The sequence below is a fragment of the Vipera berus genome (genome assembly GCF_964194415.1).
Source record: "Vipera berus genome assembly, chromosome: 1".
NCBI classification, from domain to species: Eukaryota; Metazoa; Chordata; class Lepidosauria; order Squamata; family Viperidae; genus Vipera; species Vipera berus.
This window is the reverse complement of record NC_138202.1, coordinates 11,345,137-11,368,243: the sequence shown is the minus strand read 5'-3', so window position 1 is coordinate 11,368,243 and position 23,107 is coordinate 11,345,137. Positions and strand designations below refer to the sequence as shown.

Here is a 23,107-nt window from a genome sequence, read left to right as displayed (position 1 = left end):
CCTAATAAGCAGGCATATACATAGAATGAAGGCTACTGCTAAGCACATTGGTTTGTGCTTAAATTGTAAGCCGCCCTGAGTCTTCGGAGAAGGGTGGGATATAAATGGGATTAAAATAAAAAAATAAATAAAAAGTGCCAGGGCTGCATCAACATTGTGGTGCCCTCAGGGGGGGCATGGGGGCATGAACAACTGGGTGGGCATGGCCCACTGGGTGGGCATGGCTGCGGTTGTCATGGCAGACTGGGTGGGCATGGCTGGGGTGGGCATGGCCACCTCGATGTTGCTCATGGGGGGGGGATGCCTGCGGGTGCCGGGCAGGGTTGGGGAAGATCCAGGGGGTCTTTGGTGGGTGGGGCGGTGGGCAGGAGGCCCAGCATAGATGGGGGGAGGCATGCAATCCTAGATGGGACTGGGGGGCCATGGCACAGATGGGGATCCGGCTTTCCCTGCTCGGGGTGGCCTTTGGCTTGCTGGGTGTGGGCATGCTCTACCACCTCTACTCAAGCTTGCTATCTGGCTGCTTCACCTCCTTTGTGCTGGGTGGGGCTGCCACTCCGGGCAGCGGTGGTGGCCTAATGGACCTGTGCAAGCTGCTGCAGCGGCGGCACGTGTGCCCACAGAGAGGGCTCTGAGTGCTGCCTCTGGCACGCATGCCATAGGTTTGCCACCCACTGGTATAGGGTTTCCTGCCTGAGCAGGGGGTTGGACTAGAAGACCTCCAAGATCCCTTCCAACACTTGTTATTCTGTTTTTATCTCAACTGCAGATTTTAGGCATAATTTTTATCTTTACTGTTTTATATTCTTTCAGTCGTGTTTTTTGAGAACCAGTTTAGTGTAGAGCTAAAAAGGCAGCAGGCTAGGAACTAGGAGAACATGAGTTCTAGTCCCACCTTGGGCATGATGTCTGCTGCATGACTTTGGGCCAGTCACATTCTCTCAGCCCTAGGAAGGAAACAATGACAAACTACTTCTGAAAAACTTTGCAAAGAAACCTGCAGGGACCTGTCTGGCCAGTCTCCGAGAATCGAACACGACTGAATGGAACGTCGTAAAAAGCCCAGAGTTATGAATTTGAGATGGGCACTCGTGTCAATTGAGATAATAAACAGGTTGCCTGAAATCGTCTTGCATGAATCTTTTTCAGGGTATCAAGAGTAGAAAGAAAAGATGCGAGGAGTGTAGTCCTTGTATCAACATACTTTTCTCCTGGCTTGAGGGACAACAGGGAAGCAGATTAATGTGTCTACAAGGAAGGACCCATCAGTAGAAATAGTTCTGTTCAGGTTTTGGTGTGCTGATTTACAGCAAAACACCAACGCACATAAAAGCCATTATTTTCTCAGCGTTGTCTGTTAAGTGCCCTACATGTCCGGACTGTTTGTAAGTATTCTGGAAATATTCTGAGGAAATCAGCGTATAGGTCACAACATGCAAAGGCAATTTTAAAAAGGTAGGGCGGAAAACAAAAACAAGAGGAAGAAAAAAATTAAATGTATTTCACAGCAAATCTGATCTCACACCCAAATAGCATCTCATCGACCTGCTGGCAAAACAGACTTGGCTTGCTTCCAGATCAAATTTATTTTAAGAAGAAATTGGACAACCATTTGTCTGGAATGGTCTAGGGCAGGAGTAGGCAACCTTGGCTCTTTTATGACTCGTGGACTTCAATACCCAGAATTCCTGAACCAGCCAGGCTGACTCAGGAATTCTGGGAGTTGAAGTCCACAAGTCATAAAAGAGCCAAGGTTGCCTACCCCTGGTATAAGGCTTCCTGCCCAAAATGTACTGGAAAGTTACAAGTCAGTGCAAACAAAGGTGTGCAACTGTTATTGGGTTAAGAGCTACGCCAAATAATCTAACCGAAAAAGAAAGTATAGGACAGGGGTAGGCAACCTTGGCTCTTTTATGACTCGTGGACTTCAACTCCCAGAATTCCTGAGCCAGCATAAAAGAGCCAAGGTTGCCTACCCCTGGTATAGGAAATCCTCACCAAGTAACCATTTGAACTTACAAAAGACCCATCAAAAGCTACCTACGACTAGATTCTGGAATTCGAAGGGCTACACAGGCCCCTGGGATCCTATGACTGCATTTTGGGTGCTTGACAGTCAGCTCACCTTTATCGTAATACAGGAATTAATATAGAAGACTGTGGCTCCTAGTAAGAGGAAAACAAGGCTTCTTTTCATAGGTAAAGATACAACAGGTTGAAGCCGAGTCTTATACAATAGGAGAGGACGTCTGTAGGCAACTTAGCTCAGAGAATTTCAGACTAAGTGGGGAGGGGGAAGAGATACACCACAAACAAATCATTTTCTCTGAGTTATGACAAGTAAGTTTGTTTTCAAACCTGTTCAGCAGGTAAGTAAAATGCAACTCACCTGACCTGGATAATTCACATTCAGTTTGCTAATACTGTAGCACATGAAACTACAAACCAGCGGCAAAGGGCAACAAAATATTCTGATATAGGATCACAGGGATGAGGAGGTTGCAGTAAGAGAGATATTGAAGAGTATTAGCAACAGAAATTTTGGGCTCAATATGGGTTGTAAGTCAAGGACTATACCCATACCTCCATGCATGTTTAGTAGGAGACTACATTGTCTCTTGGCATCTGTGAGTTGTTTGACCAGAAAGCAAACTGGTGAAAGAAAGATAAGAAGAAGACCCTTTACATATTGTTCTTATATTTATTTTTTACTATTGTAAATGAATGTGTTTAAAAGACAAAAGAGCACTATCCTGTCCTTCAGACTCTTTCTTGGGAGTCCCATTCTTTAAGATGAGGTTTAGATAAAGAAAAAGCTTTTCTATTCTTATAAATTTCTTAATAAATGACTTCCAACTTCAAATGCAATGTCTGTTGGCGTTCAGGGTCAGTTGGATAAAGTGCACGCAGTAAGTACTCTGTATCCAAGACAACGTACTATCTTTATAATGGGATGTTCTGCTAAGCGTTCAGTATTCTTTCAGCACATTATTGATATTTAGGAGGCCATCCCTACGACAGAGGTGAGGAACTTTGGTTCCTTCATGACGTGTGGACTTCAACTCCCAGAATTCCTGAGCCACCTGGCTCAGGAATTCTGGGAGTTGAAGTCCACACATCATGAAAGGATAATGGTGTCCCACCCCTGCCCTATGAGAATGAATTCAAAATTCCAACACTGTACAGGCTTTTAAAAATATCATATTTAAACAATTATGTTGAAGAGAATGCCAGGGGATTGGACTGGATTAGGACCAAGGACTGGACTAGGACCAAGGACTGGATTAGGACCAGGTTAAAAGTCTACCCTGAGCTATAGAAGTTCTTTAAGTGAACATGGGTCACACACTAACTCATGGTCTAATTATTCCATGAGGAAGTTTTTGTGTGTGGGAGGAGAGAATTGGGAGGAAGGAAAGATATTTAAACTCCAGGAATTCCTAATCACTGGTAGATAGTACTAATTGAGGATTGCCCCAAGGATCTTCTAGAGCTTGGTTCAGAATCGTGTTTCTCAAACTTGGCAACTTTAAGACGTACAGTTGCCAAGGTTGAGAAACACTGTTTTAGAATGAAAGTTTATCCACCCCCTTCCTTAAGCAAACACGTTGTTCTCAGATGTTATTGCCGATTCTCCTCAGCACTGCAACTATTCCAGAGTTTGTTTTTGTTTGTTTGTTTTTAAGAAAAACAGAATTCAAATTTATTTGAGGAGATTAAGGGTAGGACTTGCTCTGCCCAGCATTTAATAACCCCAATCTTGGTTTTTATGTCTTAAGGCTGTTTACATAGGAGTTACACAACATAAAAGTGGGAGGGGGCTCAGATAAGTATCAACACAAGAATAAAGAAATCCAATCAAATGAATAAATGAAGTAACTATTTATTTATATTCCACCTTTATTATTTTTACACATATCTCAAGGTGGTGAATATATCCAACAAACCTTCCTCCTCCTATTTTCCCCACAACAACCCTGCGAGGTGTGTTGGGCTAAGAGAGAAGGACTGGACCAAAATCTCCCAACAAGCTTTCGTGCCTAAGGCAAGACTAGAACTCTCAGTCTCCTAGAGCAGGGGTCTTCAAACTTGGCCACTTTAAGACATGTGGACTTCAACTCCCAGAATTCTTCAGCCAGCCCTGGCTGGCTGAGGAATTCTGGGAGTTGAAGTCCACAAGTCTTAAAGTTGCCAAATTTGAAGATCACTGTCCCAGAGTGATTGGCCTAAAGTGATCCAGCGCCTTTCATGGCCAAAGCAGGACTAGAAAGAAGTCAAAGTCTCCTGATGACTGGCTCAAAGTCACCCAGCTGGTTTTCATGGCTAAGGCGGGACTTGAACTCACAGTCTCCTACTTTTTAGCCTGGTGTCTTAACTACTAGAGTCTACTCTAGACCAAACTGGAGCATTTTGCTTTTTTTGTGGGTAGCATACTAGCTTGGTAGAAGAGGGTCTTACCTTCATTCAGCTTAGAAGGGAATGAAGCCCTTAGCTGGGAAATATTTCTGTCAATGAGTAATTTTTGCTAGCTTGTTTTCAAGATAGTTACACACACACTGGTAAATATTCAATACAATCTGTAATATTTTTCTTACATGCTGGAATTCTGGCCGAGAGTCCAGCAGCCAAATGTTCCTGTTGGCATCTCCGTTCCCCTCCCCAACCCAATTTTTGTTCGCTGAGAAAACTTTTCCATTTCACCTCTCAGTGTGGAAATAACCTTTGGTTCCGCAACATCAATACAAACTTTCAGGACAAGAACAGTTTGTTTGACTTTCGAATCTTTTGAAAGTTTTGGGAAGAGACGTGTAGAAATTGCTCCCAAAGAATCAACAACTGGGAACAATTAAAAGACACAGAGCAGTCGCAGGGAGGATAAATAAATTCTCCTGATGTCAGGAACACAAAAAGAATTAACCTGGTATGGTTATGAAATCGATGTCTAAAACAGACAAGCCAACATGGCAATAAAGAAAAATTGAAAAGGAATCGAAGAGGGGAAAAGTGAGCATTTTCAACAGTTGCAATATGGAAAATCTAAAAACCATGCAGCCAGCCCAAATGCACGCAACAACAGAAAGTTTCCCAGAAGGATTTAAACTTCTTCAGCTAATTAGACACATATTTTTCAGCATTCTTGATGGAGGCTATATCAATGATAGTCAATCACGAAGATCTCCTTGACAGCCAAGTCACCAACAATCTAAAAATTAAACTCAAGGATCTCTGCAGAAAATAGAATTGCATTTGCGTGTCAACCCTAAACTACTAACAAGTTCCACTTTATCACATGCCAACTAAAGCCAAAGCCATAACACCAGAACTTCATCATCTGATTCAGCCGCATGCTTTATCTCCAACAATGCAGGAAATAGCATTGCTTATCTTCTCTATCCTTAAGATAATACATACATACATACATACATACGTATATACATACATACAAACACACACACACCTCAGTCACACTGTGATAGAAAAGAAGAAAAACATTTAGGCCAATGCAAGATGGGGGGGGAGAGGAAATTTTCTCTAAATTTGATTTGTTACAGCCCCGTTTTACTAAGCTCCATTGTACACTAACCCCCTTTTCTGAAATATAGGAAGGTACTTTATATAAGTTTCAATACAGCTGTCTTTTATGGCTGGCAATAACTCTCAGCTCTGCCAATGGGAACTAATGGCCCTAACTAAAAGAAAGTTTTACAAAGAACACCAGGGCTGGTGCTACTATGCTTGTGTATTCTTTGCTGTTCTCTTAAGCAGCCCAGACCAATTTTTACTGATTGGCCATTGGTCTTTCTATTCCAGTGCTGCAGGCTCTGATTAGTGTCAGTTTGATCTTTGACAGAGGGAGGGAGGATATCAGGTTTACTGAGACTAAGAGCAAACCTTTACAAATAAAACAGATGTTTCACCAACTGAATGCACCGTATCTTTTGCTGCCTTAAAATCAGAAAATTCAAACTGCTGGAGGGAAGGGGGGAGAAATAGAAGGGGAAAGAAGAAAATCCTATTTCAAATCATTAGGCTTCTACCCCAATCAAATGTTTCTTGGTTTGTCAAGCCAAGATTCCCTTATCAACAGATTAGGAGAGCCCCAAACCTCTTCCTCACTATTCTGAGATAACTGGGGCAATTTTATTCACTTCTCTCTTTTTCCAATCGTTCATGAAAATAATTCATCAAAAAATAATTTCCATAAAATGAAAAAGTCAGCATGATGTAAAGATTAGAGATCATCTCTGAAGCTCACTGATCAAGCTAGTCACTCTTATTCTCCCTGACTTCAGATGATTGATTCAAAAACGAAATACTGAACTCTTCTGAGGGGAAAAAAAAACACAGAGAAGGGAAGCTACAAATAGAATACCTCTGTTCACAAAATACTATTGAAGGATAGACTAATTCACTGATACGCTAACATAGATTTTAGGAGTGGTGAATTGCAACACTGAAAAAGAAAGCCAACATAATATAAAATGATTCCACCAAAACTTGCAAAAGCAGTTGTTTTGATTGTACGCTCAAGAATCACTTTAAAATTATGGGGAAAATACTATACAGTGTGCTATTAATGCAGATCTATCTATCTATCTATCTATCTATCTAGGGATTGGAATACTTTCCTTATTCTCAATTGTTGGGTGCTGGGTGATTTTTTTAAAAAAAATGACAGGAAGATTAACCATCTTTCCCTGCTCAATCTTCCAGCTGTTCTTCTAAACAAGAGGTCAATTAACCTTAAGCTTTCCTGACCACAAAGAATGGGGAATTAAACTTTGATCCTTCATCTCCTCAAATAAATGCGGTCAGATTTAAGCTTTTTCAACCTTCTTTCAACTAAAGGAGGAGCTAACCTTCAGCGTTCACTGCTTTTAGCCAAAGGAACAAGACAATAGAAGCTCTTTTGATTTTTAACCTCCACAAAAAACCCCATTGAGAAGGGAAAGAGGTGGGAAGGATCCCCACCTTAACCATTTGTCCCCTCCTGCTTTCAAGTAAAGTATACAATGCTTTGGTAAGGCCACACCTGGAATACTGCATCCAGTTTTGGTCACCACGATGTAAAACAGATGTTGAGACTCTAGAAAGGGTACAGAGAAGAGCAACAAAGATGATTAGGGGACTGGAGGCTAAAACATATAGGGAAGGGTTGCTGGAATTGGGAATGTCTAGTTTAATGAAGAGAAGGGTGAGGGGGGACATGATAGCAGTGTTCCAATATCTCAGGGGCTGCCACAAAGAAGAGGGAGTCAAGCTATTCTCCAAAGCACCTGAAAGCAAGACAAGAAGCAATGGATGGAAACTAGTCAAGGAGAGAAGCAACCTAGAACTAAGGAGAAACTTCCTGACAGTTAGAACAATTAACCAGTGGAACAACCTGCCTCCAGAAGTGGTGAATGCTCCAACACTGGAAGTTTTTAAGAAGAGACTGGACAGCCATTTGCCTGAAATGGTATAGGGTTTCCTGCCTGAGCAGGGGGTTGGACTAGATGACCTCAAAGTTACCTTCCAACTTATTATTATAAGGAAAGATGGGAAGTTATCCACTGCACTGCAGCTCAACAAGTTCATTCCTTCTCTACCTTATTTTTGGTGTGTGCACATGCGCACATGTGTGAAAGAAGATACAGGTTAATTATCCCCCTAATTTAATTATATATTATTTAGGTTGAAGGGGATTCCCCTCTCTATTCCGGATGGGAATGTAGGTCATAAGGAAAGTAGCTTGTTGCAGGCACAAAGGTCAGCTTTCAACAATACATACAGCAAAGCACTTGAGTTTGGAAACCCAATAGGTTCAAGTCCCAAACTCAATTCAAGGGGTGGGTGGGAAAGAGGGGAGCAACTCACCTTCAGTTTGACCCCCCCCTTCCTCTCTCAAGGGAAAGGACTATTAACCCCTTCCCTACTGGCAAATATGAAGGAGGGAAGCAACTCAAGTTCTCCACCCTTTGGAAGAAGCAATATTTGAATTAAAACCACCCGCACATTAGAACCAGGGGGTATATTTTTTTCTCCCCCCTCCGTATCTAAAATCTAAATCTAATAAAATCTAAATCTTTTTTGGACCAGCTCCTCTACAGAGAGAGAAAAGAAGAATTTGTGAGATGGTCCCCCTTATAGCCCCCTCCTTGTCAAGGGCTAGGGGCCAATTAAGCCTTTATTTTCACCCCTAGTCTCTTTTGGAAGCAGGGAAATGAGCCTTTATTCTCTCTCTCGTCTGATCCAAATAAGTCTGAAGGTGTCCCTTCCCTTTAGGAGAGTACAAATTAGCCACTGTCACATTAAGACGACGGGGGGGGGGGAGAGAATTTGGCTTTTAAGTTACACGCCCCCCCTCCCCGCAAAGCTCAGCAGTCTTGGAAGTCCCCCATTTCAGTAGAATGAGGACTTTAAAAACTTCCCTTCCCACTTGCCTCAATATCACCCCCAAATCTGTCCCTAAAGAGGGGAGAGACACTCAGACGCCCCCCCCCTCTTTTTTATTTATTTATTTTTGGGGAGGAAAGGGGAGCAACTGCATATCGCACATGCGCACTCACCCCTCCCTTCAGGTGCGTCTGCTCTCCCAGCTGCTGTCGCCACTGTCGTCTCGTCTGCTCTAGACTCGTCCCTTCGAGACACGCCCCTTATGCCCTCGTCGTGGCCAATCAGCGCGGCCCGTTTCAAAAAGAGGCGGAGGAGGGAGGGGGAGGAGAAGCGAGCCGAAAACTAAGAGAAAGGAAGAAGGTCACGGCAGAGGTGGAGGAGGGAGCTTCAGTTTGTATGATTGGCTGCTGCTCTCGCCAATAGAGATAGAGAAAGCTGAGACGGGCGGGAGGGGAATGAAGGCTCAGAATAGTCCTGGAGGAAGGTGCCCAACCGGGATGGGCGGGGTTTGGTGACGGAAGGCCACGCCTACAGGAAGATTATGGGAGGTGCGTAAAGTAGTATTTTGACTTGCTATTTCTTTTATCACTCTAATTCAGTGTTTTTCAACCTTTTTTGGGCAAAGGCACACTTGTTTCATGAAAAAAATCACGAGGCACTCCACCATTAGAAAATGTTAAAAAATTTAACTCTGTGCCTATATTGACTATATATAAAGTAATTCTCTTGAATAGGAATCAAATAAACACAAAGAAAGTATTTTATAATTACTTTTCAATTTTTCCCACGGCACACCAGGCAACATCTCGCGGCACACTAGTGTGCCGCGGAACAGTGGTTGAAAAACACTGCTCTAATTTAAATGTGTGTGTGTGTGTGTATACGCAGTTAAGTATTGGGTTAATTGATGATTTATTTATTTATAAATAAATTTATTAAAAAATTATTATTTTGTTTAAGCTTTACTTGACGTTATTTAGTGGCATGATAATTTCACTAGGCATTTTACAAAAAGTAAATTCATATCTTGCCTAATAATTGAGCATAATAAAATAGTATACATTTGTAATTAGATATGACCCCACATATATACATATACATTTGTCATATGCAGCTTTAGCCTTTAATCTTATGATATTGTCACAAGGCTGCTTATTATCCTGCCTTTATTTTTAGTGAATACAAGATGGCATACCAACTCCCACTTTCTTATTTCTCCACAACAATCCTGCAAAGTAGGTTGAGCTTGTGTGCTTTGGTTATTGGAATATTTTATAGTCTGTATTTTAGGCTAGCAATGAATCCAAAGTATTGACTTCCGTAGGTTTAATCCCTTTAAACAAATGTAATTAGTTTGATCCCCTTATCTTGAGTCTGTCTATGGCTTTTAGAAAGTTTTCTTTGAAGATAAACAGGCTTAATTTAAGGCTAAAGCCTTTTGCAATTGCCGGAGCCTTTCAGTCGTGGATGCAACATTGACAAGCCTGAGGCAGCTTAAAGAGGGGAAAAAACCCGGAGTTTATGTGTTTATTTTGTGAGCCTTTCTTGCTTTGCACTTGTTTCCTGTGTCTTTAAGGGAAGGGATTGGGGGGGGGGGGGTTGCATTCTTACCACACTCAGAAGGGAGAGAGGAAGAAGGGCGGACCAGGTAGCTCAGGGGTCTACAAACTTAGCAACTTTAAGACCTGTGGACTTCAACTCCCAGAATTCCTCAACCAGCCATGATGGCTGAGGAATTATGGGAGTTGAGGTCCACAGGTCTTAAAAGTTCCAAGCTTGAAGACCCCTCAGCTAGCTGGTAGTGGTGCATATTAATAAACATGGATAAATTCATCATACATTTGTCATTGCAAAGGGAAAGTGATTCAGCAAAGGAACAGCCACCAAAGAAATTAAAACTGGCACTTTTTTTCCTTTTTTTCTACAGTTTGTAATATTTTATTAGATTATAGAATAAAATACGAAAGCAAATAGTAGGACACAGTGGGGAGGAAAAAGGGGGGGAAATGAAGGGGGAGAAGGGAAAAAGAACAGACTTCCTCTGTTGCAGTAGATAGAAGGAAGCATTAACGTTGAACCTCGACTTTTTACTTTTCCATAATATTATAAACTAGCCATTTCTATAACAACAAATGAGTCTTGGTGAAGCAGTGGGCTAATCCCTCCTTAAGTAACACCAGCTGCCTGCAATTATTGCAGGTTCGCATCCCACCAGGCTCAAGGTTGACTCAGCCTTCCATCCTTCCGAGGTAGGTAAAATGAGGACGCAGATTGTTGGGGGCAATTAAGCTGACTTTGTAATAATGCCGCTTGGGGGTGGCCCGAAAGCCCTAATAAGCAGGCATATACATAGAATGAAGGCTATTGCTAAGCACATTGATTTGTGCTTAGAGTGTAAGCCGCCCTGAGTCTTCGGAGAAGGGCGGGATATAAATGGGATTAAAAAATAAATAAATAAAACCCCAAATCCCCCCCCTTTTTTAGTCATCAAGTTTTTGACACCTTGCTAAGCACTGGTGGTCTTCAAATATTGTCATGTCCTAAAAGTGGTACAATCTGTGAAAAGGTTGAAAAGCCCTGTCATAGACCAATAGTCTTTCAATACAAGAAAAAATAGCTGGAAGCATTAATGTAAAACCGCAATCTTAAATATTTTGGATGCATAATGTGTAGGCAAGAGTCATGAGAAAACATCCTGATGCTTGGAACAGGACACAATAACGAAGTGCAGAGGCACCACACTGGCAATATATTGTCAAGGCTGTTGTTTTCCCTATGGTAACATGGTGATGAAAGCCACACTAACATGGTGCTGTAGAAAATTGTATCAGAAATCATTACGCAAATATATAAGATTATAATTTCTACGATGATATCATCTTGTGTTTGATATTACCGTAGGATTATTCAGGCAGGGTGTGGGTGATGCTCCCTGAACCACAGGAATTAATAATTCATTATCAGTGTAGAAAAACCAGGCTGATGAGTGGAAGCACTAAGAATAAAGCTATTATGGACTGTGACAGGAATCGTTGGAGAAGACCCAGACACTTGGAACAATTAAAGGCAACTAAAAAAGAGCTAAACCAAAAGTTAGGTACTATCATTGGTGACACAGAATATTGTGTGTAGGTGCTTACGAACACCTCCCTGATTAGCGAATCCCGAGTGCCGCGTAACAGAGTGAGCGCCTGTTCCTCATCCCAGCTTCTGCCAACCTAGCAGTTCGAAAGCACGTAAAAATGCAAGTAGAAAAATAGGGACCACTCCGGTGGGAAGGTAACAGCGTTCCATGTGCCTTTGGCGTCTAAGTCATGCCGGCCACATGACCACGGAGACGTCCTCGGACAAGCGCTGGCTCTTCGTCTTTGAAACGGAGATGAGCACCGGCCCCTAGAGTTGGAAAACGACTAGCACACATGTGCGGGGGAACCTTTACCTTTACTTTAAGTTGTGACCAGCAAATAATCTTGGCAAATTATTATCCATTGACTCACAGAAATAACTGAGCAGTAAACACCCACATTTTGACAAGCACAAGAGTTTTGATCATGGGTCTGCAGGGATGGTACAGCAGTTCCAATTGCGAGGACCAGTTTGCAAGTGACTTCTCTCAATGCTGTCACAAACTTTAAAAGGTCATTCAATGAGTGATTATAAGATGAAAAGCACCTGTAGTAGTTACAAGTATCATGCCTTTGTAACCTCTCGGTTAGACTACTGTGACCAACTCTACATGGGGCTGCTCCTGAAGACCGTTTGGAAACTTCCACTAGTGCAGAATGCAGCTACGTAGGTAGTAACTGGTAACAGATACATGCACAAGGAACACCATTTCTGTGTCAGCTTCATTGGTATGTTTCCAGGTGCAATTAAAGGTGCTGGTGGTTACTTTTAAAGCCCTACATGGCTTGGGACTGGGGTGCCTGAGGGATCGTCTTTTTCTAAGAATCTCCATCCATCCAACCAGATCGAGCAGAATGTGGGCATGCTGCAGATCCCGTTAGCCAAAAAGTGTCACCTGGTGATGACCAGAAGACAAGATTTTTCTGCAGTGGCCCCTGCTCTATAGAACATCCTCCCTTCGGAGATTAGAATGGTCCCAACCTTGTTAGCCTTAAGGTCCTAAAAACCTGCCTATGTTCCCATGTCCGCAGTGTTGAATGTGTTTAGGGCCCCATTTCCTGCTAGGTTGCTAAGTGGCCAAGTATCTGGCTTCCCTGTATATTTAATCTGGATGTTTTTTAGTGTTTTAAAAATGTTTGGAGAGTTTTTAATGGTTAATGTATTTTTTTTTAAATTGTAAGCCACCCGTTGACTGAGATGGGCGGTAGTTAGAGAAATTAAATAAATAAATACGTAATTGTGTAACATGTTTGCATGAACTTTGCTTTTGCTCAAGGAAGTCAGTTGTTTAGGATTACACAATACACTGAACCTTAAACTGATGGATTCCTTGAATGGTTAACCTCGCTCATTTTGTATGATTAATGATTAAGATGTTGGTCTATGATAGGAGAGACAGAGACTTGATCAGCTTCCTGAATTATTTTAGGACAGTCCCTCTCTTGGCCAAAGGACCAGGGGGATGTGATGATGGGGGTGTTGGTTTGACATCAAGGAAACCCAATTTCCAGCTCACCCTTACCGATGGAATATCGCTGGATGATTTTGGATGGGTCATCCTCTCCATCCAAACTGTTTCACAATCCTGGTGCAGGAAAAACTGGAGCAGGGAGTACTATGCATAGCTCTGCCTGGATAAATAGATCATTATATACCATGAATGTATCATTCTGTGTGTCATGCAACCCCATCAACTTGGGTTGGTTGAATAAGTTATGTTTACAAATGCTGTGCCCTGGGAATCACAAGTTGCTTTGGCACATTGTGCCAAATATGGTTTCTTCAACTCTGGATTATTGGATTGTTAAGAAAAACACAGTTCGTTGGGATTACCTAACATGCTAAGACGTAAATTTAACAGAAGGAAAGTTAATGAAGACATAAGCAAAACAGAGAATATGGAATTTTTCTGAACCAGTCACTCACTCTCAGCCCCACTCAACTCAGCTGGTTGTTGTGGGGAAAATAGGAGGAGGAAGGTTTGTTGGATACAACAACAACAACAACAACAATAAACAGTTGGAAGGTAACTTTGAGGTCATCTAGTCCAACCCCCTGCTCAGGCAGGAAACCCTATACCATTTCAGACAAATGGCTGTCCAGTCTCTTCTTAAAAACCTCCAGTGTTGGAGCATTCACCACCTCTGGAGGCAGGTTGTTCCACTGGTTAATTGTTCTAACTGTTAGGAAGTTTCTCCTTAGTTCTAGGTTGCTTCTCTCCTTGACTAGTTTCCATCCGTTGCTTCTTGTCCTGCCTTCAGGCGCTTTGGAGAATATGTTTGCCACCTTGAGATATGTAAAAATAATAAAGGTGAGATGTATAAATAAGTAAATTTAACTTTGTATTGCTATCAGCTTTGAACGTGCTCATCAGCTGTACAAGTGGCTTTAATAAGGATAAAAACAATTATTATATACTACTGTAGAGGTAGATCTTGCTTATTGACTGCCTCAAGTAGTGACCATTGGAACTTGTGACTACTGAAAAAATAACTGAGACCAAGGGGCACATTTATTTTTTATTAAATAAATTTATATGGCCACCCAACTCGTGCATGATACCTCCAGGCAGCTTACTACATTAAAAATCCACAATATAAAACTCTTACCCACCTCCTTTATGATTTTCACAGCTTTGCTCTCTTAATCATATGTTTGCCATTACACATTGAAAGAAATATAGCATTGTGAGTTGGTTGCCTAGTGCTAGCACATTGCTTTTGATATGTATTCCCCATTTTGTGGCTACTTACTCTCTTGTGATCCCTTCCTCTCTAATGAATGTAAATACAAACATTAATTCCTTTCTTGCTAACGATTCCAGTGCTCTGGTGAGCAGGCCGCAAGATGGAGAAGTGGGGAAAAATGGAAACTGAAGCAAAACATAGTAAGCACAGTAATGGTCACATGATTTTTCCACTGAGTGACCGAGCTGCTGATCTCAATAGTAGCTGCTAAACGAGGACTACCTGTATGTATAACACAGAATGGAATGTGAATGGAATCTCTACAAACGATAAGAGCAATTAGTTCGCTAAAACAAGAACTGAAGTAACTGCTCCATTATTCCTTCAATTCTGGATAAGTGCTTAGATTTGCTACTGAGCTATATATCAACCTTTCTCAGATCTGTTAAGATTGCTGACTGGGGATTCTGATGTTATCATCCAAACATTCCTGGAATGTACCAGACTAGGAAAGACAGCTATTATTAGAATCATTACTTGTTATTGATGCTAATTCCTGCCTACCAAGCTGGCGCCCTCCACACATCCTTGAATTGGCAGAAAGTTAGACCAACATGAACTGTGATGTCCCCACTGTGAGTCCCTATCCTACCTTATCATAGCAGACATCTGGGTACCCTCCAAGATAAGGAGTAAGAATCCTTATTTTTGAAGCTGTTCTTAGATAGTATTAGAACAAGGATGAATGACTAAGACAATTTAAGCCTGGAAAGATTAAATGTCAATGAAGATTCTCAGTCATCCAGATAGGGTGGTCTGGAAGTTGAGTCATGGCAACTGAAATTCTTTTCTTGTTGGTTTAAAGCATGTTACTGCTTACCCTTTATGACCAGTTCTGGTCACCACATTACAAAACAGATTTTGAGACTTTGTAAAATGAATGAATGAATGAACCTTTATTGTCAAAGTACAACCACGTATACAGTGAGATTGGCTGAGCCTCCCTTCGTGCCCCACCACCACCACAACTTACAGTGACAACAAACCCTCCATCTTATTGCACCATGTGAGCTAATTGCACAACACACCGGCCTCGCAAGTCAATCATACATAAAGTTTATAAAATTATTTCCCATTTAAAAGCCTAACAGCCCATGGATAAAAGCTGTTCTTCAGCCTGTTGGTACGGCTGGCTATACTCCTATATCTCCTACCTGATGGTAGGAGAGTAAAGAGATACCGTCCAGGGTGTGAGTCATCCCTGAGAATTTTCCTCACTCTTCCAAGGCAGCTAGCCCTGGCGAGGTCATCCAGTGGTGTCAGGGGACAGCCCACAATGTCTTGTGCTGTGCTCACTACCCTCTGTAATACTTTCCTATCCGTGGCTGTCAGACCAGCATACCAAACCACAATACAATACGAGAGGACGCTCTCTATAGTAGAGCAGTAAAAGAGGGTCATTAGTCGTTGTTCTTCCCTGTTCTTCCGCAAGACCCTGAGAAAGTGGAGTCTCTGTTGGGCCTTTCTGGACACCTGGGTTGTATTAACTTTCCAGGTAAGATCTTCACAGAGGTAGACTCCCAGAAATTTAAAGGAGGAAACTCTCTTCACACAGCCCCCCCCCCCCGTTGTAAAGTGGGGCAGGTTCCTCTTTTTCCTCCGGAAGTCTAGCACCATCTCTTTCGTCTTGCTTGCCGATGTTCAGGTGCAAGTTGTTGAAACACCCTATGGATAGTTTTTGTACCTCCACCCTGTATGCTGTCTCATCTCCACCTGTAATAAGACCCACTTACGGTGGTATCATCTACGAACTTAATTATCACAGTAGATGGGTCGGATGATACACAATCATATGTGTGCAATGAGTACAGGTAGGGGCTAAGCACGCGGCCCTGTGGCGAGCCGGTGCAAAGCTTCAGGGGGGTGGATAAAACAGACCCGGCCCTCACTGTTTGTAACCAGTCCCTGAGAAAGTCTTGAATCCAATCGCAGATGGAGGGGGAAAATTTCAAGTCAGTCAGCTTTTCAATGAGAGCGCTCGGCAAAATGGTGTTGAAAGCCAAGCTGTAATCAACAAAAAGCATCCTGACATAGCTTCCAGGTTTCTCAAGATGGCTTGCTACAGAGTGTAGAGCAGTAGCTATGGCATCGTCTGTCGACCTGTACCCCCTGTAGGCAAATTGATGTTTGTCGAAGTCCAGTGGGAGGCATGTCCTAAGATGTTGGAGAACCAGTCTTTTGAAGCATTTCATGACTGTAGATGTTAATGCAACAGGTCTGTAGTCATTCAGGCACTCAACTGCAGTTTTCTTTGGGACTGAGACAATGGTAGCTGCTTTCAAGCATGATGGTACACATGCCGTTTGCAAGGAGATGTTGAAGATCCTTGACAATGCAGGGAAAAGGAACTAGAATGATTAAAGACTTGGAGACTAAAACATATGAAGAACGATTGCAGGAACTGTGTACGGCTAGTCTAGAGAAAAGAAGGACTAGGGGTGACATGATAGCAGTATTCCAGTATATGAGGAGCTGCCACAAAGAAGAGGGGGTCAACTTATTTTCCAAAGCACCAGAAAGTAAGACAAGAAACAATGGATGGAAACTAACCAAGGAAAGAAGCAATCAGAAATTAAGGAGAAACTTCCTAATCGTGATAACAACCAGTGGAACAACTTGCCTTCAGAAGTTGTGGGTGCTCCATCACTGGATGTTTTTAGGAAGAGACTGGGCAGCCACTTGTCTGAAATTGTATAGGGTCTCCTGCTTGAGCAGGGGGTTGGACTAGATGACCTCCAAGATCCCTTCCAGCTCTATTCTGATTGATTGATTATCCAAGAAGAAGAAACTACTTGAATGAGCAGCAAAAGCAACAATTAAAGAAGTCCGGTTGCTATGACTCAACTTCCAGACTGCAATGACTAAGGATAATTTAAGCTTCTCCTACTCATGAGTTGGGGACAAGTTGAAGGGCAATGTCATGGGGTAGATGGAAGATAAATATATATTGGCTTCATGGTAACCGAAGCAGAACAACTAGATTCTCTAATAGTAGCATATATAGTCCTTGACTTATGATAATAGTTCATTTGGTGACCGTTTGAAAAGAGTGATTTTTCACACTTACAACCACTGCAGCATCCCCATGGTCATGTGATCAAAATTCAGATGCTTGGCAGCTGACTCATGTTTATGATGGATGCTGTGTTCTCAGGTGATATGGTCACCTTTTGTGACCTTCTGACAAGCAAAGTCAATGGGGAAGCCAGATTCACTTAACAACCATGTTATTAACAACTGCAGTGATTCACTTAACAACTGTGGCAAGAAAGGTCATAAAATGGGACAAAATAAATGTCTTACTTAGCAACAAGATATTTGGGGCTCAGTTGTGGTTGTAAGTCAAGAACTACCTGTAGTATGAACATTCTAAATTCACAAGATTCTCTTTTCCACTATATATTTAAGATGGACTGTGATTGAGATATGTGTGTGTGTGTGTGTGTGTGGGTGGGTGGGTCATATATATATATATATATATAGAGAGAGAGAGAGATGCTGCTATCACATTGTCATCATCCTCCTCCTTGGGATGGTGATATTGTTTGATGGGTAGCATTTTTTCTTTCGAGAGTGATACATTGGAATGTCATTTTAATGTGTGCCATTTTGTATACAGGAAAATGACAATAAGGTTAATCCTATCCTATCCTATCCTATCCTATCCCATCCCATCCTATCCTATCCTATCCTGTCGCTGTCAGGGTGGCATACTTGTGTTCTGTTTAGTTGCAAGTAGAAAATATATTGAAGAAATACAAGTATAAAGGCTTTCCACCTTTGCTGGCTTTGCAGGTTTCTATGTTGACTCCACCAGGTATGGATTCTTGGCTAGTGAATCAATCTAGAACCTGTCTGTGACACCAATCTAGAACTTTGTCTCACTCTTCAGTTGGGAGCCCAGCCTAAGTCAACAGTAGGTGGTGGCTTGGCTTTGATGGGCCAGAATCTAACAGTGGGGATCCCATGGAAAGGGGGTAAACAAGCAAAGTAATCCCGCCACAAAAGACAAAGAAGAGAAGCGATCATATCATTTCAAAAGCGATAGGAAAAATCCAGGGATTATGTAGAAAATTATGGCTGGGAAATTGGTAAGGAAGTATTTGTTTGCGTGGTTGCCTTTTTCCTTTCTGAACCCTTTGTTAGACATATGGTGTTAGCCTACAATGTTGGGTTGAAAATATATTACCCATGATGTTATGTCTTTAAGATGTTAATTGGCCAATGGGTGTGTAAGTGTTCTCATGGCCATAAAGGGGAGCTAGGAACATAGCTTCTTTCTCTCTCTGAATTCACTGTTCTCTACTATTACTGTTGTTGCTCTGTACTGTTGGTTTACTACTGTGCTAAACCTGTACATCTGTGTATTGACCGCTGGACCGGTAAGAAGACTTTGTATTTTGGATTACTCCTTGGACTGTTTGTGTATGACCTGGACTGTTTATTTTTGACTGTGTATTTTTTGTTTTTTACACCACCCCAAAAGTAAACTACTTTTTGCTTTTACAACTCAGTGTACTCTTGTGTTTACTGTGTGACTCTTACTGCTCTCAGTACCCTTCCTTGTCTGTGCAACTCTTTGGTAGCACAAGGAGACTTCTGCACAACAAATTCCTTAACACCCTTCTCAAAGCCCACCTCTTTTGTTTGGCCTTGATCCCAAGCCCGGCTGAAGCCAGACTAGATTTGTAGACTGTCTATCTTTTCTTCTCTGCCATTTTCCAAACAACAACAACAACAACAACAACAACAACAACAACAACAACAACAACAACAACAACAACAACAATAATAATAATAATAATAATAATAATAATAATAATAATAATAATAATAATAATAATAATGTTGGAAGGGACCTTGGAGGTCTTCTAGTCCAGGGCTTTTCAACCTTTTCACTCATTGCACCACTTTTAGGATATGGCAACATCCGAGTACCACCAGTCGCCTAGCAAGGTGTCAAAAACCTGATGACAAAAAAAAAGAAAAGAAAAGAAAAGAAAAGAAGTGATGAAGTACAGGTAGTCCTCGATTTACAACAGTTCCCTTGGTGACTGTTCAAAGTTACAATGGCACTAAAAAAAGTGCCCCCCAAGCCACAGCGGAGCAAGACACCTGCCTGCCTGCCCAGCAGCGCTTTTCCTCCTGTCTGAGGTTTTCATTGTTGTGAGCATTTCTGTTGAGGATTGGTAGCAGGGTTGGGTGGGAGGTGTTTGGTTTTTATCCCCTCCCCTCGGTCTGCTGGGTGGTTGCAGCAGGTTTTGGTCACTTCACATGACCCTGGGACACTGTGACTGTCATAAATATGAATCAGTTGCCAAGCATCTGAATGTAAATCACAAGACCTGGAGATGCTGCAACATTCCAGCTGATCGGCGCTTCTTCTGGGCTCAGCAGAAGCACCAGGATCAGCGCCGATCTCCAGCTGGAGCCTGGTGCTGATCCTGGCGCTTCCACTGAGCCCTGACAGCCCTGCAGCTCCAGCCGTCTCTCGCTCAGGCTTGTGCAGTGCTGCCATTCCCCTCCCCCGCTACCACTTTTCTAGGATGGTCGCATACCACCTGCCAGGTGCCAATGTACCACAGGTAGTACCCGTACTACTGGTTGAAAAGCCCTGGTCTAGTCCAACCCCCTGCTCAGGCAGGAAACCCTATACCATTTCAGACAAATGGGTGTTCAACCTCTTCTTAAAAACTTCCAGTGTTGGAGCATTCACAGCTTCTGGAGGAAGGTTGTTCCACTGATTAATTGTCCTAACTGTCAGGAAATTTCTCCTTAGTTCTAGGTTGCTTCTCTCCTTGATTAGTTTCCATCCATGGCTTCTTGTCCTGCCTTCAGGCGCTTTGGAGAATAGCTTGACTCCCTCTTCTTTGTGGCAGCCCCTGAGATACTGGAACACTGCTATCCTGTCACCCCTTGTCCTTCTCTTCATTAAACTAGACATACCCAATTCCAGCAGCCGTTCCTTATATGTTTTAGCCTCCAGTCCCCTAATCATCTTTGTTGCTCTTCTCTGGACTCTTTCTAGAGTCTCAACATCTTGTTGATTTAACAGTATAATTGTTTAGCTGCTATACCTTCCTTAAAATTAATGGAGCTTATTGGCAGGTAAGTGGATGTAGGACTACATCTTGAAACATCAGGCATCCAATTCATGACTGGAAGGCTTCAGAGTAATTTTTTTTCTCTGAAAAAGAAAGGCATTGAATTCCATCTTAAAGATGAACCAGAGGAAGCACATCCCCAAATACAGGTAGGCCTCAATGTACGACCACAGTTTAGCCCAAAATTTATGTTGCTCAGCAAGACATTTGTTAATCGAGTCATGCGCCATTTTATGACCTTTCTTGCCCCGGCTGTTAAGTGAATCGCCACAGTTGTTAGTAACACGGTTAAGTGAACCTGGTTACCCTGTTGACTTTGCTTGTCAGAAGGTCCCAGAAGGTGATCACATGACCCTGGGACCCTGCGACCATCATAAACACGTGCCAGTTGTTCGAAACATCTGAATTTTGATCATGTGACCATGGGGCTGCTGAAAATGGCTGTAAGTGTGAAAAATGGTCACAACTCACTTTTTCAGTGACATCGTAACTTTGAACAGTCACTAAATGTACTGTTTTAAGTTGAGGACTACCTGTATGGAATGCATGTTAATAATCTGACGCAGATCAAGTAAAAACTCTGCTTCCATTTAAGATGGATATGCTGCAGAACTCACAAATCCTGTCTTCAATTTTGTCCCAAACACCCCGCAACCTCTCATAGTTGCCTGATCATGGACCAAATGTAGAATCAAGTTCCAAATGTCATTCAAAAGTTCTGTGAACATAATCTGTAGAATGCCGCTGATGTAGCCTTTTCCTCCATTATCTTCCCACAGTTTCCTGAAACATATATCGGCGATTCCGAGGAAGTATGTCGAAAAAATCCATCTGGAAAGAAGCATTACACACCCCAAAGGGACATCAAGTCTGCAAGCCTCTTGAGCTTTGATAACATATCTCATGATAGTGAAAATTTGGTGGACTCTGGAGAACTCAAGGAGGTACAGCATAAGACAAGATAAGATAACCTTTATTGTCATTTTTTACTATGAGCACACTGACATTAAAAATGAAATTCTGTTGCCTGCTTTCAAAAGAAAGTATATATATCTACCTATACACATATTATATATAACACACATATACACATACTACACACCCACACCCACACAGCATACACATACTATGTATATGTTAATCACTGTTCATTTTGAATACATAGCGGAAAGAGGAAACTTGAGACCGGGATCAGAGAGAGATGGTGCTGCATAGGTAGCCATTTTGAGGGGTAGCCCTCGATTTGCAACGATTCGTTTAGTGACCGTTCAAAGTTACAACAACACTGAAAAAAGCGACTTATGACCATTGTTCACACTTAAGACCATTGCAGCATCCCCACAGTCATGTCATCAAAATGTGGACACTTGGCAACTTACGACAGTTGCAGTGTCCCATTGTCATGTCATCCCTTTTTGTCCCCTTCTGACATGCAAAGTCAGTGGGGAAGCCACATTCACCCTCACAACCATGTTCCTAACTTAACAACTGCCATATTCACTTAACAAGTGTGGCAGGAAAGGTTGCAAAAGGGGGGGGGGAAATTTACTAAGCCAATGTCTCGCTTAGCAGCAGAAATTTTGGGCTCAATTGTGGTCGTAAGTCAAGGACTACCTGTAGTGACAATAATTTATTAAACATGTATGCCACCTGACTCCCAAGAGTAAAGGCAGCTCACAACCATCAAATAAATTATAATAAAACAAATAGGAGATGGCAGTCTTCGGAGAAGGGCGGGATATAAATGGAATTAAAATAATAATAATAATAAAAACTGACAGACCAGGGGCAATGGAGCAAAGGGCCTCACCCTCCGAAGTCAAAGGGCTGGGTAAAAAGCCAGGTCTTCCTGGCCTTCTGAACAACAGCAAAGTGGGGGCCATCCAGAACTCAGGATGGGGGGGGGCAAACCTCATTCCATATGGCAGGCACCACCAGAGAGAAGGTGTGCTTCCTGGTCCCAACAGATAGCCATTGAAGGAGCCCAGGGCATAGCAACAGCCTTCCAGCAGTGGACACTGTTTTCCAGATGTGTGGGAACTGCTGTTAATCCAGGATGTGGAAGCAGCTGGCAGGTGGGATGCCAACAAGCTGGGAATGCTGGCTATCTAAACACTGATGACCCTCAGCATCCAGGATTTCCAAAATGCATGTTAAATATCCAGTCCCTGTTTCCAGGAAAGCTTTCTGGATCCAACTCGATTCTTGCTAAGATTTACCTACTTTTTTCCCCTGCAACCGTTTTGGCCCATCTTCTTATCTTCTTCTTGACTGAGTTATTTCTCTTTTGTCCTTGTCTCCTGCCCGAAATAATCATGCTGGGTCGTTGCAAAGTCAACCACTCGTCTTCTCCTTCCCTGCCATGACCAGGAAGAAGCAAAGGAAGAATTTATTCCTGATTTGCTTAATGCTTGCCATATTTTTTTTTTTATCTCTTGCATGTGAGTCGTTAGTCTGATTCATACATCACCTGAAGCTACCAATTCTGATCGCCCAGCTTGAGGGCAGGGGTTTGGACTAGAACAGACATGTCAAACACAAGGCCCGGGGGCCGGATCCGGCCCGCAAAGTGGTTTCATGTGGCCTGCGAAGCCATCCTGGAAACAGTGAGGGAACGGCCCCCACTGCCTTGGCCCTGGCCCAGAGACCCTCCTTCTGCCAGAGACCCTCAGATGTGTCCCACTCCTGCCCAGGCCCCCATAGGCACCCTTGATGCGAACGATGTAGAGCTGGCCACGCCCACCCAGTAGGCCA

The 23,107-nt window shown here is 42.5% G+C and overlaps 2 protein-coding genes and 1 long non-coding RNA gene across 6 annotated transcripts in view; 1 reads left to right on the top strand and 2 right to left on the bottom strand.

Moving 5' to 3' along the window:
- SLC25A42 (solute carrier family 25 member 42) overlaps positions 1 to 8,597 on the bottom strand; it is a 35,062-nt gene extending 26,465 nt beyond the window's left edge. For 3 of the 4 annotated variants that reach the window (XM_081340404.1, XM_081340406.1, XM_081340407.1), the window contains exon 1: positions 8,550 to 8,595. The gene's annotated coding sequence lies outside the window, so the exon portion shown is untranslated. Of the gene's footprint in view, positions 1 to 8,549 lie in introns of all 4 variants that reach the window. The other variant, XM_081340405.1, reaches the window with a different exon arrangement.
- TMEM221 (transmembrane protein 221) overlaps positions 1 to 23,107 on the bottom strand; it is a gene marked incomplete at its 5' end in the record, with an annotated part of 267,333 nt that overhangs the window by 235,937 nt on the left and 8,289 nt on the right. The window lies entirely within an intron of this gene.
- On the top strand, positions 14,351 to 21,298 carry LOC308670965. The gene is made up of 3 exons (XR_014027123.1): positions 14,351 to 14,389; positions 19,167 to 19,264; positions 21,133 to 21,298. It is a non-coding gene; the product is annotated as an uncharacterized lncRNA (long non-coding RNA).